Raw genomic sequence first — 20,078 nt, 5'->3', positions numbered from 1 at the left:
TATGTGACTGCAGTGATATTGGTTGTGGGTATGCACTTTCACACTGGTGTCTGTTTTTCAGTGTTGTTACATCCCTATGCTTAATATATTTGCAAATACATGTGTAATTACACATAGCAGATTTGCTGTTTCAATTACTTGTGCTATTTCACTAAATATATGTTAGAGCAGACAGAAGGGTGTTACTGCAACAACTGTGTCAGTTTATCTACACCAGTATTTCAGATACATCCCCATTTACATGGCTTCCACACACCACTTTGTCAGCTTTGTTCCAGATTCATTGCAGTAAGGGGATCTGAGCATACCTCTCAACTGGCTGCATTATTTCTGAATGTCGAGGTTTATTGCTCATATTTCTGGTCTGTTTTACAGATTATTCTCATTTCTCTGGTAAATCACTGTGATGATATCATGATTTTTGTCAGTAAATGATGACATACATTTAATTTTTAGACCTCATATCCATCAAAATATGTATGCTGAAACAAACTATGTCACTCTGTCAAGAAGAGTACAGGGGGACAATGGCCTCTTCCTTCCTGGATGCAAAAGCGTTAGTAATAAGATGTGCCACATAGAAGGACTTTCTGACCACAGTGGCGATGTGGTGGTCCAAAGAGAGGTTGCTGTCAATGTGTGTTCCCAGACCTCTTATAATGCCTTCTGTGTTCAGGGGACTACCACCAATGTGGTAATTCATGGGAACAGGGTTTTTTCCCAAAGGGGATGACAACACATTTTTTGACATTGACCTTAAGGCCATGGCTCTGACACCAGTCATTGGTCTCAGTGAGGCTTTTCTGTAGGATGCCAGCATCACTTGTCTAGTTAATAATAGCTCCTAACTTGCAATTGTCTGCAAACTTTGTCAGCCAGAATCCCTTCATGTTGGCATGGAGTTCAGAGAAGTAGATACCAAACAGGAGAGTACCCATGACCGAACCCTGTGGGACTCCACTTGTGGCTGGTCGGCAGTCTGACTTGGAGTCAGCCACTGTCACACTGTGAGTTCTATCTGTGAGGCAGTTTGCAACCCACCTAGTGATATAGGGGTTGATGCCTAGCTTAGTGAGGTTTTGTATGATTCCTGAGTGGGGAATGTTATCAAATGCTTTGGCCAGATCAATGTGGGCTGTATGAACCACCTTGCCTTCATGCACAGCTGGGGTGACTGACTCAAAGAAGTCAACCAGGTTGCTTGAGCTGGCATGACCTACCCTTCACAAAACCAAACTGTGTGGGATCCTGAGTCTGGAGAGTCCCATATCCCTGTTTATTAGGTCCATGATGATGCATTCCATAGCTCTACATAACAGACTTGTCAGGCTAATCAGGTGATAGTTCCCAGGGTCTGTAGTCACTCCTCCTTTGTGGGAAGGGGTGACTGTAGCAGTGCACAATTCAGTAGGGACAAAGCCTGAGGTGAGCCTGTGATTGAACAAGACACACAGGTGAGGTGCCAGTTCATGCTGTAGTTATGTAGAACACAGCCAGGGATATTGTCAGGTCCCATAGAAGGTGTATTTTTGGCCTTGGACAGTGGTGTTTTAACATGTGCAGCAGTAATACTGGGTGCCTAGCACTGTACTGGTATTATGATTGGTCCTTTGGGGGGGAGGGTAAAGTTGGCACAGCATCTGTCAGCTAGTATATTGGCAATACCTGTTGGCTCAGTATAGGAGGTACTATTGTCAGTAGCTCAGAGAAAATCTTGGTATTGCCATGGAGATTATTTACGTAACTATAGGAGGCCTTGTGGTTTTTTTTTACTATGTGCTGCAATTCTGTTTTCCATAGCTAGCTTTAGAGCATTTTCTGAGGGATCACAACTTTTTGTTGAGACTGATAAGGGTTTTTTTTCCAGTCTTGGGACTTCACCTTATTCCGTATCAGTTTCCTGCTTCTGTTGTAGAGTTTCTTTATGGCAGGGGACTACCAGGTTAGTTTCCTTTTTTGGAGGAGAGTGTCTTGGTTCTATTGTGTATGGTGGAATACATGCATTTGTGTACGTGTTCATAGTGCATTGGTGTTTGATTCTGCAGCCATGCAACTAGTCTCCATTTGCATGGGTGCCATGAGGTTAGCCACCTCTGTTTTTAGGAGGCCAAAGTTAGCTTTGGAAATGCTTTTCATGCTGGTTACCTTTGTGGAGGGGGGGTAGGAAAGATGTGGATTTCCAAGGTGATAACTTTGTGGTCAGATCTAAGAAGGGAGGAGTTGACTATTGGTGTACAGCAGCATTCACCCATGTTAGTAACGTCCAGGTCAATGATGTTGCTACCTGTAGTGGGTGTTGGAAAGAGCTGGTCCAGGCCATTGGACTTAATGAATTCCAGGAAACATTGGGGAAGTGCACTGGTACATTAGTAGCTTTCTCAGTTAATGGTGGGGTAGTTGAAGTCAACAAGTATGAGAGTGCTAGGTTGGACACTAATATTCTCCAGGGTGATTAGGAACATAGAGTGTGAGTCTTGGGAGATGGTTGTGGACCAATAGCAGGCTATGACCTGAATCACTGTCTTACCCAATGTTAGCTACACCTGCAGTATCTGTGATGCTTTATGTTGGGCTACCAGACTGGAGGTGTGCGCATCCTTTATGAATATGGAAACAGCATCACCTTTGGAGCTTCAGCCCAAGTTCGGGGGCCAAAAAGTGTGGAATGAGTTATAGGCTGGGCGTGTATGGGTGATTTCTGCTGCTTTTAACCAGGTGTCTGTTACAGCACAAATGTCAATGTTCTCCATTTTAAGGTGTGCTTTGAGTGAGTGCATTTTGAGATTTAGACTTCTAGTGTTCAGCAGCATGACCCTCAGATTGCATGTGCTTGTAGCTGTTATATATTTATGTATACATATATATTTTATATATATATATATATATATATATATATATATATATATATATATGTGTGTGTGTGTGTGTGTGTGTGTGTGTGTGTGTGTGTGTGTATATATATATATATATATATATATGTGTGTGTATTTCTTTATCTTTCTATATATATGTGTATGCATATATGTAGATATATTTTAGATGTATCTCTCTCTATTTATATATATATATATATATATATATATATATATATATATATATATATAATGTATAGATTTGTCCACATATATGCATCGCCATACACACACACACACACACACACACACACACACATATATATATATATATATATATATATATATATATATATATGCATATATAGAAAACCTGACTGATTCTACAGAATCCTTTCCCTACTGTTGAATGACTCTACTAACTGATATGTTTAAAAATCATCACTATCTTCTAGAGCTCACATAGTGTAGTGGTACATTACTTTGACTGTAGTTTACAGAGTTCTGGGTTCAATATTTGCCAGGATGTTGCTGCAAGGCAGAACAGTTGCTGCTGGAGAGAGAGGGATTAGGGCAATATTTAAAAGAGGCCCCTAGTGTGGGCCCATTGACCCCAATTTTGACAGCCTTTGGACAGATTTGCTGTAGTAAGAAGTTTGGAGTATGGATCTAATATGTATATATTGCATATATGTGTGTGTGTGTGTGTGTGTGTGTGTGTGTGTGTGTGTGTGTGTGTGTGTGTGTATATATATATATACATTTACTTTTCCATATATATATATATATATATATATACATATATATATGTACACATATATATATATATATATATATATATATATATATATATATATATATATAAAACATTCTAAGCTTGTTTCCTGCCTTTCCTATAAGTTGTCTAGTCCAGATACAGATTTGCTGTATCCAGGACTGTTTGTAAGCTTCTGAGCCCCCAAGCCTTTCTGTGTTGGCGGGAAGCCTTCTAGCTTAATTTTATTTCTTTGAACTAGCCAGTTTTCTAGTTTCAGCACTCATATCTGTTTCTTTGAGCTTAGCACTTGTTCAGAACTCATTGTAAGCACTAAATAAGCTACAAATTACTGCAGCACTCAACGTTCCTCACTTGTTTAGAGAAAAACAGTTTTTAGTACTTACTAAATAAACACCTATCCAGGCATGTCTAAGGGTCAGCTCCCAGTGTTTTCTCCTGTCTACCTGATGAATCTGGGCATCTTGAGGCAATGTAGCAATTGCCTCATGTACACAGACAACCTTCTTCTCCTGCCACCCAACACTACAACCTGTGAGTGATGCACTTATATAACCAAACTGGAAGCATAAGCTTTCTTCACCCAAGACTGGACTACACAGTCAAGAGGAGAAGGTAAACACTTGCACCGCACCACACTCATCACATAGTCCCTCAAAGCCTACACTACCAACACACACACATAGAAACACAAAACACACACTTACATTCATGGAAGCTATCAGAAAAAGTCTACCTAAGCAACAGGGACCTCCAAGGCAGAAACATAAGCAACCTCCACCCTCCCAACACAACCCAAATGACACATAGCCCACAAACTCAGTGTGCCACTCAACCACAGCCCATAAGGCATAACAACGTACCTAACAGTCTAGTCATAGATGACTCTATAGTCAGGCACACTGATGTTCCACTCACCAGGCTAAACAAGGAGAAAGTCACTGTCAGCTGTCTGTCAGGTGCCAGGATCCACCACATAATGCATGCACTCAGGTCACTCCACAGCAAGTACAAATATGACTCTGTCATTGTCTGTGTTGGCGTGAATGACCTGAGCCTTACCTCCCTGGACTACATGAAAAGAGACATGGAGGAGATTTCTGATCTTGTAGCCCAGGCAGGTATGACCCTAGTCTTGAGTAGCATCCTGCCATCACCCAGAATGATACCACAGTACAAGGACAAAATGATTGACTTCAAAAATTGGCTAAGCTTCTAGTGTCATTCTAAGGGGATCCAGTATCTGTCTGCCTGGGATGACATGATCGACAGACCACGATGCTTTGCCAGAGATGGCCTGCACCTGTCGCCCTTGGGATTCTGTATACTGGCTAAGGCTCTTGCCACCCCTATAGTGCCATTTTTAGTCAAGATTAAAATGTCAAATTTACCACCATAACAGGAACAAGCAAGCAAAATATGAGGGTAATGCTACACAATGCTAGAAGTCTAAACCTCAAAATGCACCCACTCGAGGAACTCCTTAAAATGGAGAACATCAACATCTGTGCAGTGACAGAGATCTGGCTCAAGGCTCCACAGAGCACCCCTGCATTACCAGGCTATAATCCATACCTCACATTTTGGCCACCTAACTTGGACCGAAGCACTAAAGGCAGAGGGGTGTCCATTTTCATTAGGGATATCCACACCTCCAAGCTAGTTGCTCAGCATAATGCATCTGAGATTATCCAAGTGCAACTAACTCTGGGCAAGACCGCAATGCAAATTGTAGCTTGCTACAGATCCCCCACCATGCCCCAGGATTCCCACTCCTCATTTCTTGATACACTGGAAAATATTAGGGTACAACCTAACACCCTAATAATGGGCAATTTCAACTACCCCACCATTAACTGGGAAAACTGCTCATGTACCAACTCTTGTGCTCAACGTTTTCTGGAATTCATAAATTCCAGTGCTTTGGATCAACTTATCCACACCCCCACCAGGGGCAGCAATATCCTAGACCTGGTCATTACCAACATGGGCAACCGGTGTTCCACACCAGATGTCAATTCCTCGTTGGTCAGATCCAACCACAAGCAAATCACCCTAGACATCCACATCCCAGCCCCACCCCCCCATTAGGGAAACCACCGTAAAAATATTCTCCAAAGTCAATGTCATGCTTCTTAAGATGGAAGTGGCAAACTTCACGACACCCATGCTGATGGACAATAGAGATACGACTGCTGAATCCTATACAATTGCACTTTATAAGCACTTACACGAGTGCATGGATCGTGCAATCCCTATCAGAACCAAGATGCTATCGTCCAAAAAAAGGAAGCCAATCTGGTGGTCCCCTGCTATAAACAAACTCTACAACAGAAGAAAGAAACTGTGGCAAAAAAGAGTAAAATCCCATGATTGGAGGAACTCCGAGGTCAGCCTCAGTAAGAAGCTGAGATCCCTCATAAAATCCTCCAAAGCTAGTTTCGAAAACAAAATCGCCACTGATTCTAAAGACAACCACAAAGCATTCTATAGCTATGTCAAGAATCTCAATGGCAACACTCAGATCTGCTCTGAGTTACAGCAAAATGGCACTAAATATACAGAACTGACTGATATTGCCAACATCCTGGCAGATAGGTTCAGTGCTAACTTTACCCCTCTCTCATCCCCTAAAGGGCCCACCTCTATACCGGAAGAATGCAAAGTACCTGTAATCATGGCTGCACAGGTAAAAAACACACTCTCCAAAGCCAAGAACACAGCATCCATGGGACCTCACAACATCCCAGGCTGCGTTCTACATGAACTACAGAACGAACTGGCACCCCACCTAAGTACTTTGTTCAATCATAGACTCAGCTCAGGCTTTCTGCCCACTGAATGGTGCACAGCAACAGTTATCTCACTCCACAAAGGGGGAGCCACCACGGGCCCCAGGAACTACCGTCCCATTAGCCTGAAGAGCCTGGTCTGCAAGGCTATGGAGTGCATCATCATGGAACTTATAAACAATGACATTGGTAATCTCCAAACTCTGTATCCTACCCAGTTTGGGTTTGTAAAAGGCGGGTCATGTCTCCTAAACCTGATAGACTTCTTTGAAGCAGTCACCAAAGCTGTAGATGAGGGTAAGGTGGTACACACAGCCTATCTAGATCTCGCCAAGGCTTTTGACACCATCCCCCACTCTGGAATTATAGACAAACTCACTAAGCTAGGTATAAATCCCTATGTCACAAGATGGGTTGCCAACTGGCTCAATGACCGAACCCACACTGTGAAAGTAGCAGACTTTAAAGCCAACTTCAGACCACTGACAAGTGAAGTACCACAGGGTTCAGTCCTAGGTCCTCTCCTTTTTGGTATCTACTTCTCTGAAGTACAGGGTAACACAGAAGGTCTTTGGCTAACAAAGTTTGCAGATGACTGCAAACTAGGAGCCATAATCAAATCTCCTAACGATGTGGACATCCTACAAAAGAGCCTCACTGAGACAGATGTCTGGCGTCAAAGCCATGGCCTCATCTCAATGCCAAAAAGTGCATTGTCACCCCTTTTGGTAAAAACTCTGTACCCATGAACTACCACATAGGTGGTAGTCTACTTAACACCAAAAGTGTGATAAGAGACCTTGGGACACAGGTGGACAGTAGTCTCTCCTTTGATAATCACATTGCCACAGTAGTCAGGAAATCCTTCTACGTGGCACATCTCATCACAAAAGGTTTCTCATCCAGGAAAAAAGAGGTAATTGTTCCCCTCTACTCATCACTCATTAGACCCATTATAGAGTACAACACCCCTTTTGGTATGTACCTCACAAGACATCTACAACAACTGGAAAGGCCACAGAAATACCTCACAAAGAGGATTACCAGCCTCAAACAGATGCCCTATGCAGACCGTCTCAAAAAACTCCAGCTTTACTCTGTCACATATCGACTACTCAGAGGCGATCTCTGCCTAACATACAAAGCTATGTCAAACCCAGAGCTGTTGGACATGCTCCACATAAAGAAATCCCAATCCCTCTGAGCTACACGGTCTAGGGACCTAAACCTTGTCACCACAATAAACAGAACATGCTGGAGGGATAGATTCATATCTCAGAGTCTTCCCATACTCTGGAACAAACTACCTATCTATATCAAACAAAGCTCCTCATTAGCACTCTTCAAGAAAAATCGTGATGATTGGATGGGAGATAGGAAATTCACCCTGGGGATCACTTTTGTGGCTCTGCTTAACAGGGGCACAGGAAAATAATTTTCTTGGGTGGCAAAAGCCAGGGTACCATTTGGCTAGGCTTATATAGGCCCTAGGGCCAATAGCCTAGTACCTACCTATGAACCTATGAACCTATATCTATATGTATATATATGTATATATTTTATATGTATATCTCTACATATGTATTTATTTTTCAATATATATATATATATATATATATATATATATATATATATATATATATATAAATATATATATATATATATATATATATATATATATATATATACACAAAACATGACTAATTCTACAGAACCTTTTCCCTACTGTTGAATGACTCTACTGAATGATATGTTTGAAAAAACATCAGACATTTCTAAAGCTTAGATGGCTTAGTGGTACCTTGCTGGGGGCTACAGTGTGCAGGGTCCTGGATTCAAGACTTGTAAGAGTTGATTATTGTATTGCTGGGCAGAACAAGGGCTATTGGATACAGAGTGATTAAGGCACTTTTAAGCAGTTGTAAGCAGGTTTGTGTGGGTTTGCACAACAGTAATCAATGCTAAGTTATGGTGAACTATACTGACACACAGTTAGCCGTAGAAGTGCTTAATCTGAGTTAGCTTCACTTAGCACCATGCAAACATGCTTACTTCTGATTACTGCTGCTTACTCCTGCTTACTTCTACACTAATTTCTTTAAAAGATAAGAAAAATGGGTGCTAGGAAAGTGGTGAAAAAGGGGGCATGCAGGGGGAAAAAACAATATGAAAAATAGCTGGGAATGTGCAGGGCGGGTGTAGGGAAGGTCCATAGCTGTCCATTTCTACTACAGCAACAGCTGTGCATTTGTACAGAATTTGGAGGTGAATTTAGACATTCAAACTCCTGAGAAAGGGGTGAGGACAACAATAATGTGTTGTTAAGCCAATTAGACCAGATTACATGTGTCCAGTAAATACATGTTTAAAATGGACAGCTATGTATGGGGTGACATTTTTTTGTGGGAACAGATTGCCCTTTTTTTCATAAGGTGAGAGTGGGATGTTGGAGAAGGATAGTAGGTATATTTGGGGAGGTAGATTGGGTAGGAAGACAGACAAGACAGCAGACAGGGGCAGTATATGACACATGTGGGGGTAAAGACCTTGACGGGGGGTGGTTTGGAATTGGATGCCCACAATCCCCCAAATGGATACCATGGGACTGAGGTCTGCACCCTTAGGCAGTCAACACTGCACTTTCATGTCCCCACAGGTGGTTTTGCTGGGAGCTGAGCAGGAGGGGCAGGCTGACCCTCAAGATGCACCACATAGCCATCAAGCAGGCATAGCAGATCTCCAAACTCCTTTTGAAGCTTGCTACTCACCAATTCCCAGACCTAATGATGGGTGACAGTGTTCTGTCTGCGCCATCTCCTAGGGGGGCAGGCCCTATCCTCTGAGGCAGTTCCACCCAAAGGTGGTGCAGGCCCAGCAGATGAGGAGGTCCTGGGTTGGGTCCCAGACATGCTGGGGCCCAGTGCCACAGCCAGTTGAGGCGTGACAAGCAGATCCACTGGGATCAGCTTTCCCAGACGTGCTATGGTGTTTCAGTTTTATAACATATGTTGGTTAGTCATAAAAAACACATTCCAGGATTAGTTATAACAGCATGCATAGGTATTCACATTAATCTAAAACACCAGATTTGAAACTGTTGCATAGCAAACAGAACACATGCATATATGAAACCACAGTGGGCATTATAAAAGCATTTAGGTTACATTGATAGCAACAGGCAACCAATGATAGTATTTGAATAGGGAACATTAATAGTCAAATGTTTAAATATTTCTAGAACAATAGGACACATGTCCCAACAGTAGGTTTGGTGAAAAACATACCCATTGATTTATGGGTTTAGATTGGTGCAGATAGGGTGGGGGGGAGAGAGAGAGAGAGAGAGAGAGAGATGTCAATTAATAACTGTATATGCTTCAATTGCTCACAACTTTAATGATCATTGCTCTAATCATTACTCTCCAGGTATTACTTCACTTTACATCACTATATGGCCTTGAGTTAGGCAGTGGTATGTTTGCATACAGTGTATAATTACAACTTTCTTACAGCTAGTTTATACCTTTTCTTACCTAACAGACCTGTGGAGGAAATTTCTGTTAACACTACCTGACTGTTTCTACCCATATTCAATTGTCAGGGTTACATATGTGCACTCATACTGTGTGTGTATGTGCTACTGCCTTACTCTGCCATGATGTATATTGCTCATGCTGAGTGTGGGCAGCAGTGACCAGTAGCTGTGACAGCATGACACTTGAGGGACATTTCTTGGAGGAGACTACTTGGTGTATGTACTTATCTTGGTGGTATTTACAGCCTTGGGGTTGGACGGTGGGTGTTGTGCACAGTATATACTTACAGCCTTTTTACAGCTAATTTATACCTTTTCTTACCTGGCAGACATGTGGAGGAAATTTATGTTAACACTACCTGACTGTTTCTTCACATATTCACATATTCCTGAGTGAAAATATGCATACAGCTTACCACCACTCTCGGGATTCAAACTGTGCTTGTTTGTGCATAAAACAGAACAAAGTTTGTGTTTCATCATAATGAGCTATTATGAAACTGCTGTCTTTCATTTGACTGTTTTCTGCCTAATACTCTCTTGGTTGTATAATCTGACCTTGTGATTCTGACATTCATGCATGGCAGATACTTCTTATACTGTGTCTTCATGCTTTGACATAGCACAGTCTGGAAAACACTGGTTAACACAACATTACTATTCAGGTATCAGATCTTGGTGCATGGAACATTGCATATAGGTAATCTCCTATTTTACAACTCCACAATCTTTGTCAGATGAGCCTTGATTATTTAATGCTTTCAGAGCTATTGTTGCTATGCAGAAACTGTACACATTTCAATTCATGCCACCACATACCAAAGTAAACATGACCAGTCCAGGGTTTTGACTTTTGTTGACAGTTACTGATACTTTTATTGATATATACTCTGTACATCACTATTATCCTGATAATGTCTCATTTATTCAGTACAAACCATACCCATTTTGAAATACTGACAGGTGACATTCTACTCCTTTCTATATATTTGCAATGAATACTACAAGATAGATTTGTACTCACCAGCCTCGCAATGCAGCCTTAGCAGCCTGGTGGCATGGGCATCCATGTTCGTGGCCCTCTCATCTGCAGCTGTACAGGAGATAGAGAAACATTTATGCATACCTATCCATCACATACACAGGCTGTACTTTGGAAAACCCTTATTGATACTGATACTTATACACAGCTGGGACAACATGCATCTTGGACTCCCCTGTCCAAGAGCTCCCTACTCCTACGCTTCATGTTGGCAGAGTGGTACCAGACCTGTTCACCAGTCAGATGGATGCCAGTGGAACTGTGAAGTCATGTGTGAGATGGTCACAGGCCTCTACTTTGTAATGGGAGCCCTGGTTCTGGTCCTACAGCAGTCTCCCATCATGGTTTTCTACTAGGAGTCCAACCATGACCCTGGACTCCTGAATGACCCAGTGCTGTGCCTGAAAACACACACCTTCACCAACACCAGCCATAGTGCCTGCAGTTGGGAGCTACAACTGGTTATGAGTTGTATTCCTGCCTGCACGATTTAAATAGGGCTGAATTCCCACCCTTTGCCATGATTTGGATGGTTTTGAATAAGCTGAGCTAAGCTAAGTGACAGGCAAAGCTGCTTAGCAAAAATAAGCATTGCTTAAAGGGGTAGATGCTATGCACTGCTTACCAATGCACAAATCCACTTAGCTACACTGATTATTTCTAAGCATAGAAATTTAAGCAAGGCTTACTCCAGCTAAGTACAGCTGAGCACAATTTAGCATTCTTCAGCTTTCATTTTATGGACTATCATTATTATCATTATTATCAGTAGTATTATTATTAATTATTATTATTATCATTTTATGTGCTTTCATTACATTCTTTTGTGGCAATACTGTATAGGACACTTGTGTTAACATGAGGGTTTCACATCTGTACTACACTGACACCTCACATTTGGATCTGCTACACTACCCTGGTTAACAAATATATATTATTCACTACCTATTTCAGGGAAAGTATACTTTTAGTGCTGTTTTCACAAATAAAAATGAATGCTCTGCATTGGGACTTAACCATGAATAACTGCATGATAAGCGGAAGCTCTAACCACTAAGCTATTTCACTTTGACTACTTTGGCTGTATAGTTCTATTTAGCTCTTTCGAATGTTTAAGCTTTGCTCTGCATAGCTGTGTGATACTCACACCTACTCACCTATGCTTAAACTTTATTAGGGATGGAAAAAACAAAAAGAATGTGTAACATTACTCTTATAAACTTAGAAAGCTGCTAGAATAAATCAATTCATGTTAGCAGACATATTTTGAAGGATATAAGTTATGCAACCCAAATGTATGTCACTATTTAGTGACTTCAGTCCTTAGATCATTACAATGATTTGCCAGATGAGAGGAAATTTTATGAGGGAAATGCGAAAAATATAAGGGAAAACTCTGGATATTCTGCAAACATTTGACCAGTTGGGAGCTATGCTGCGGGGAGCTGTGCTACTGTATTTTGTCTGTGGACACTGTTAGTTGCTTTAGAATTGTTGTACAGAAATTCTAGAGTGCAGGGGGCGTGTTTTATGTGCCTGCAATGCTCGCACATGCCCACTGTGCTTGTACATGGCTCGTGTCCGTGCAGAGTATGCAGCAGCGTGCCTTCATTAATATACAAGGTGTACTAGTGTTCTACACAGCTACAATCTGCTCTGTGCAGGAATAGCACTATTACTGCACAGAGTTAAAGAATCTAGGGGATATACTTTGTGTGTGTGTCTGTGTGTATATGTGTATATATATATATATATATATATATATATATATATATATATATATATATGAGTCTACTTTGAAACATCTAAAACCCATAACATCTAATTTCATAACATTGAGACCAGAACATCTAAAACCCATAACATTGAATTTCATAACATCCAACACTACAAATCACAAGAAAATAATATCCCCTCCACATATAACAACACCAAACTACCAAAAATAATTTGCACTACATTTCCCCCTGCACCTCCACACCCCCAATAAATTAAATATACCAACTCCAATATCACATTACAGTGGAAAAAAGTTACTTTCCTAACCCCACTGTATCAAGCCCCCCTGACGAAACATAATAAAAGGCGTGTTTGGTAGTTTGGTGTCATTATATGTCATTATATGTGGAGGGGATGCTATGTTCATGTGATTTGTACTGTTAGATGTTATGAAATTAAATGTTATGGGTTTTAGATATTTTGGATTTTAGATGTTCTGATTTCAGCGTTATGAAATTAGATGTTATGGGTTTTAGATGTTTTGAAGGGGACCGTATATATATATATATATATATATATATATATATATATATATATATATATATATATATATAGAGAGAGAGAGAGAGATATAGATATATCATTTATTCCACATGCAGGTAGGTGCGTGCATGAATGGGTGTGTCTTCTTAGAAGGTTGGGTATCAGGCTGGCACCTCGGCACCGTAAAAAATCCACTGCCAGTCATTAGTGGACCAGAGTTCCACTGTGGCTACCCCTAACCAGGAAAAGCCAAAAGACAAGACTGTTGTGAATGGATACTGATTAGAAGAACAAAAAGGGGTTGGGAGGATGGCCTAATGGTTAAGGTGTTTGCCTTACAAACACAAGGTGCAGGGTTTAAGTCACACAAAAGATAATTGGCTATGCTTAAAATGGCTCGCAAGGGCAGTTAGATTAGTACAAACCTATAATTCTGCCTGTAAGCTGTCTTGCATGAGGAATCAATGAGAAGTCCAAATAATTTGGAGGTCAGCCTAAGAATCAGGTTTCCATGCATTCCTTATTAGTGGAATTACATCATGTAATAGGAATCTAAACATTTTGCCACCCATTGTAACTTTGAAATGGATCCAAAGTATTTTTTCTGTTAGGTGCTTGCTAATGAGGCAGGAAAATTCTGTTTAAGAGAAGCTTTCTTTCATACAGATGTAACTGGTGCTATTTTTGTCAGTTTCGCATAGTGTTTGCATTATTTTACTTCTATATAGCACTTCTGTGAGTGGTGCTCTTTTAGTCTGGACAACATAAAGTAAGGATATGAGTGTCCATGCACAAAACTGTTGCAATTATAAGTTTCATTCTGGTTGCATGCAGTGTACAGACATAAACAGTAAAGAATCAGTTCTGTCTGAAGACAAGCACTCAAACTGAACAATTTCATGTCTGCGTTTAAAATGGAAACTTTTTCCAACTTTACAAAAAAAACGAAAAAAGCAAACTTTTGTTTTTGTTTATATAAAAGTAGATAATTGCTTTTTACCAAGTAGATGTTACTCTAATGGTGATTAAATAAACTAAGAGAAATTGTATAGCTGTACATCACTTAAGAACCATAACACTCTTTCTCCCTACTTAATACAATGATTCTGTATATTTGCCCATTTTCAATATTAGTGATCATGATTTTATCTGTCCTAGATTGAATGTCCACTATTTTTCTATACACCTTTTACTAGATATTAATTCACAAATGAGTCTCTTTGAAAAAAAAATTAAAAATAAATAGTATAAATAAAAAAATGCAGTTTGATCCTATCTTGTGCCAAATGGAGAAATTGCTAATAACTAATCTTGAAAATCCTGGAAAAGAGTTCCTTAAACTAAGAGGGCTTACCTTCTTAAAATAAATACGGCAAATAGAAAACACTGTGGGTCCCAGGGCAACCACTTGTAATATAAGGACACCCATGAGTGAGTTCCATAATGTGGAGACTGAACTGCCAAAAATGTAAACATATATATATATATATATATATATATATATATATATATATATATATATATATATATATATATATGAAGTCTGAGCTTGCCATATCTCAGAAAATTCCCTTTTTCTCTCAGATATGGCAATCTCGGAGTTGGTGTATATATATATATATATATATATATATATATGTATATATATATATATATGTATATATATATATATATATATATATATATATATATATATATATATATATATATGTGTGTATATATATATATATATATATATATATATATATATATATATATATATATATATATGGTTCTAAGTCATAAGATCGACAGCCACTTTCACCGACAACAGAAACATCGACACCACATTACCGACAAACCATAAACACGACACCTCACATGCCCGACAAACAAGTAACCGACGGTCCACAAACACGAAACCCCATACACTGCACACACCACAATAACAACAATCAACTAACAAAACACATCCCCTTATCCAAAAATCACACACAGAACACAAGCACACCAAAATCCTCACAAACCCACACTAAACCTCACACACACAACTATGTACAACCCTAACCCAAACCCTTACCCTAAGGTCCATCACTATCGCACACACAGCTAACCCGCGCCCTAACCCTAACTCACTTAACCCGCCCCAACCCAAAAAATACCACTACCACACACTTACCTAACCCGCTCTAACCCTAACTCACTTAACCCGCCCCTAACCCAAAAAATACCACTACCGACACTTACCTAACCCGCCTAACCCTAACTCACTTAACCCACCCCTATCCCCACAGACTGTCACTATCCACACTTACCTTACTCGCACCCTAACGTCCATCACCACCGCATACTCACACAGCCTTCTTTCCAACTCACTATCCCTGGCGTCGGCATGTTCATCCGTAGCGTCGGTCTTCCGAGTGTCGATCATCTGGCGCCCGCTAATCCGATGTCGGTTATATCGGCTGTCGATCTTCTAACCTAGACCCATATATATATATATATATATATATATATAAGTTTGGTGTGTGTGTGTGTGTGTGTGTGTGTGTGTGGTGGGATACACCTCTGCAAAAAGATGGTTAAAGGAGAAGACCAAATATTGAACATCTCTCTTCTCCTGGATTTTCTTTTTTCTTTTCTTTGGACTTCCAGGACTTTGCATTTTGAGTTCTGGTATTTAAGTATGGAGCCAAAGCAAAGAATACATGAAATGTGACATAGCAATATTTTGTTCTGCTGAATCCATTATTGTTGTGTTTATGACACGTGCAGTAACTTGAATTCAAGGAACACTAAGAAAGGCTATACCATATTTTAAGATATATATTATTTCAGAGTATTAACATGGTAAACAAATATAAACAGAATTAGGTTCATAGGTTCATAGGTTCATACGAGGCTATCTGCCCTGGGGCAATTTTAAGCCTAGCCCGATTCTGTATGGCTTACACCACCCCTTGATTTGAGTATACTGTGCCCTTTTTAAGGTTTAGTTTACTGTGCCTCTGTCTAATAGTGACATGGGAGTAATCCCTGGAACAAACCTATGATCCCCCATCCACTTATCGAGATTCTTCTTGAAGAGATTCAGTGAGGTGCTTTGCCTCACATGAACTGGAATTCTATTCCAGAGCGAAGGGAGCCTCTGGGTTATGAACCTGTCCCTCCAGCAAGTTCTATTTATTTCTGTGCTGAGGTTCAAGTCCCTCGGGCATGTGTCTCTAAGGGATTTAGATTTACTGAGGTGGAGCATGTCCATTAATTCTGGATTTGACATAGCATTGTATGTCAGGCATAGATCGCCTCGAAGTAGGCAGTATGCAACTGAGTAGAGCTGGAGTTTTTTTAACCGAGCAGCATATGGCATCTGTTTGAGACCCTTGATCCTCTTGGTGAGATACTTTTGGGGTCTTTCTAATTGCTGCAGGTGTCGGGTAAGGTACATCCCAAAAGGGGCATTGTATTCTATGATGGGCCTGATGAGGGATGAATAAAAGGGCACGATTACCTCTCTTGATCTAGATGTGAAACCCTTTGTGATGAGGTGGGCTATGTAGAAGGTCTTTCTAATCACTTTGGCAATGTGGTTTTCAAAATTCTGTACCACATTGCTATCAACTTGGGTCCCCAGGTCCCTAATACCTTTCTCTGTACTTAATGGGTTTCCGCCTATGTGGCAATTTGTGGGCACATTGTTTTTGCCAAAGGGTATGACTATACATTTTTTAGCATTTAGCTTTAAACCATGGCACTGGCACCAGTTATCTGTCTCTGTGAGACCTTTTTGAAGGATGTTTGTGTCAGCTGGAGAGTTGATTATGGCGCCCAGTTTGCAGTCATCTGCGAACTTGGTGAGCCATAGTCCTCCCACGTTTGCCTGTACCTTTCGGAAAAGTATATACCGAACAAGAGTGGTCCCAGGACAGAACCCTGTGGGACGCCACTTGTGACCGGTTTCGAGTCTGACATGGCTCCAGCAACTCTCACTCTGTGGGTTCTTTCTTTGAGCCAGTTTGCGACCCATCTTGTGACATAGGGGTTTATATTTAAGCTGGATAGATTATCTATGATGCCCGAGTGGGGTATTGTGTCAAATGCCTTTGCAAGGTCCAGATAGGCTGTGTGGACTACCTTCCCTTCATCTATGGCTTTGGTGACTGTTTCAAAGAAATCAACCAGGTTCAAAAGGCAGGATCTGCCCTTGACAAAGCCAAACTGGGTAGGATCTAGTGTCTGTAGGTCCCCAATGTCTTTGTTTATGAGCTCCATGATGATCCTCTCCATATCCTTGCAGACTAAGCTAGTCAGGCTTATGGGGCGATAGTTTCCAGGGTCCGTAGAGGCTCCAGCTTTGTGGAGTGGGACCACTGTTGCTGTACACCATTCTGTGGGCACATATCCTGTAGTGAGGCTGAGATTGTATAGCTGTTTTATTTGAGGGATTAGTTCCTCTTGTAGTTCATGTAGGACGCAACCTGGGACGCCATCTGGTCCCATGGAAGCAGTGTTTTTTGCTTTGGAGAGGGCAGCCTTCGCCTGAGCATCTGAGATGTTTGGGAGGCAGCCCTCTGCTGGGATAGATACTTGCTCTTTTGGGGGGGGGTGGAGAAGTTTGCACTGAACCTGTCTGCCAGGATATTGGCGATGTCTGTGGGTTCAGTGCATTTTTTCTCATTTAGAATCAACTCAGAACAAGTCTGGGAGTTGCATCCCAGGTTTCTAACATAACTGAAAAAAGCCTTATGATTGTCTTTGGTGTCCTGTGCAATTTTTCTCTCGAAGCTGGCCTTGGAGGATTTTATGAGGGATCGTAATTTTTTGCTAGTACTGATCAGAGATGCCTTCCCTATTAGGGATTTTGCTCTATCATGTAGTAGCTTCCTCCTTCTTTTTTTTTTTTTCAAAACAGGTTTATTGTTTTAACATATAAGAGAAATATCATAACAATTTTATACAAGTAATTAAAAATAGGTATTATTATAATATTCAACAAAACAACTAAAGTATTTACAAAGACATCCACTACAATCAGATCAATTAATTAAACTAAAATACCGTGCTATTGAAATTAGAATTTTTTTAACAAATTTTGTAAATTATCTCATACAATATAATATGATGTTTTTCTAGTTGTTCTCATTCTAATTGTGCTTATTTCCATATGGCACATTATATTCATAACATTTTTAAATTCATTGAACGAAGGAGGTGTATCTGAAATGCAATTTCTAGTTATTATTTTCCTGGCCACTGCTAGGATAGACCATAACAAGGGAAGCTTAATCTTTTAACACATTGAGGTACAGGTGTGTTGAATAATATAAGAGACTTAGAAATAATGAAATTATCTGTAAAAAGAGCCTGCAAAAATTCATTAATTAACTTCCAGTATTCTTTCAACTTCATACAGTCATAAAACATATGAGCCCAGTCAGCATTAATTTCTATATTACATCTCTTACATAGATTATCTTTATTATTTATTTTATTCATCATCAAAGGTGTATAAAAGATCTATGTAAAAATTTCCATGTATAAAGTCTCCAGACAATGGAAGATGTAGTTCTATAAGCAGATTCCAATATATATTGTTTATCTTGTTGAGTTGGTGGGTCCCCATTAATAGAGGTGAAATAATTCCAGTATGAATCTACACTGTAAAAAGTTTCTTGTCTGATAATTATATGTATATATGAAAGTTTACCTTTATCAGAAACTTTATGCTGTAAATTTAATATCAAGTAATCAATCAGTTTTGGAATAGATTCTTTAACTGTTATAGACATTAAATCTATTCTATCAATGAGATGTTGTCTAAAGATCTGAACCTCTAACCAGCAAGTTTCTCTTAGATCAAATTCTTGTTTTAAGAAATCTAGATTTTTAACTTTATTATCAGATATCAGCTGATACCAGTACTTTAGATCATTATCTATAGCTAAATGAGCTCCTTCAGAAGTAGATGACATAAGCATACCCTGAGTATACATTATAGGGAATACAATAAAATTCCATTCCCTATACTTAGGGTGCATGAATATAAAGTTACGATAACTAATAATAATATTTAATGGGTAACAAACCATATGTTTAGGTGTAATAGGTGAAGTACAAAATTCCTTTAGCAACCACAACATGGAGTTATTTACAATCATAGTTTTATGTGTTAAGGAGATTTTCATGAAGTGCATACTAATTAGCTCCCAATAATCTTTCCATTTTGATATATGACTGATCTATTAATAAAGTAATAACTTTTATAATAGAAGAGATAATATATAAATTAAAGTCTGGAAAAGAAATACGCCCTTGAGACCAGCTATTAGTATGTTTCTTTAATGCAATCCTAGGTCTATTAGGTGCCCATAAGAAATTTAACATTAGTGTATTCAGTTTCTTGATAATTATTTTTGTAGGTGAAAGTATTATTGATTGTATTAAGTATAAAATCTTGGGGAATATTATCATTTTAATAATTGTAAGTCTCTCCTCCATAGTAAAAACATATTATTCCAGGTATTAAAAAGATTTTGTATATTAAGAAAACAGGTATTATAGTTATTATATATAATAGATTTAATATCTTTAGATAGTATTATACCTAAATAAGTTATCTGACCTGAATTGGGTACATATTTAGTAAAATCACTAATGAGAATATTTTTTCGGTATATATAGGTAGTATTTTAGTTTTTCTTCATTGAATATTAAACCAGAAATACTTTTAAAATTCATCATTTTATCAAATAAAGACTGCATAGAAGAATTAGATCCTGCTAATGTAATTAGAACATCATCTGCAAAAGTTGAATTTTTGATGTTGTATTTTCTCTATTTC

Source organism: Protopterus annectens, chromosome 1.part1, assembly GCF_019279795.1.
Source record: "Protopterus annectens isolate FY-2018-M chromosome 1.part1, PAN1.0, whole genome shotgun sequence".
NCBI classification, from domain to species: domain Eukaryota; kingdom Metazoa; phylum Chordata; order Ceratodontiformes; family Protopteridae; genus Protopterus; species Protopterus annectens.
Note: the sequence above shows the minus strand (reverse complement) of the source record.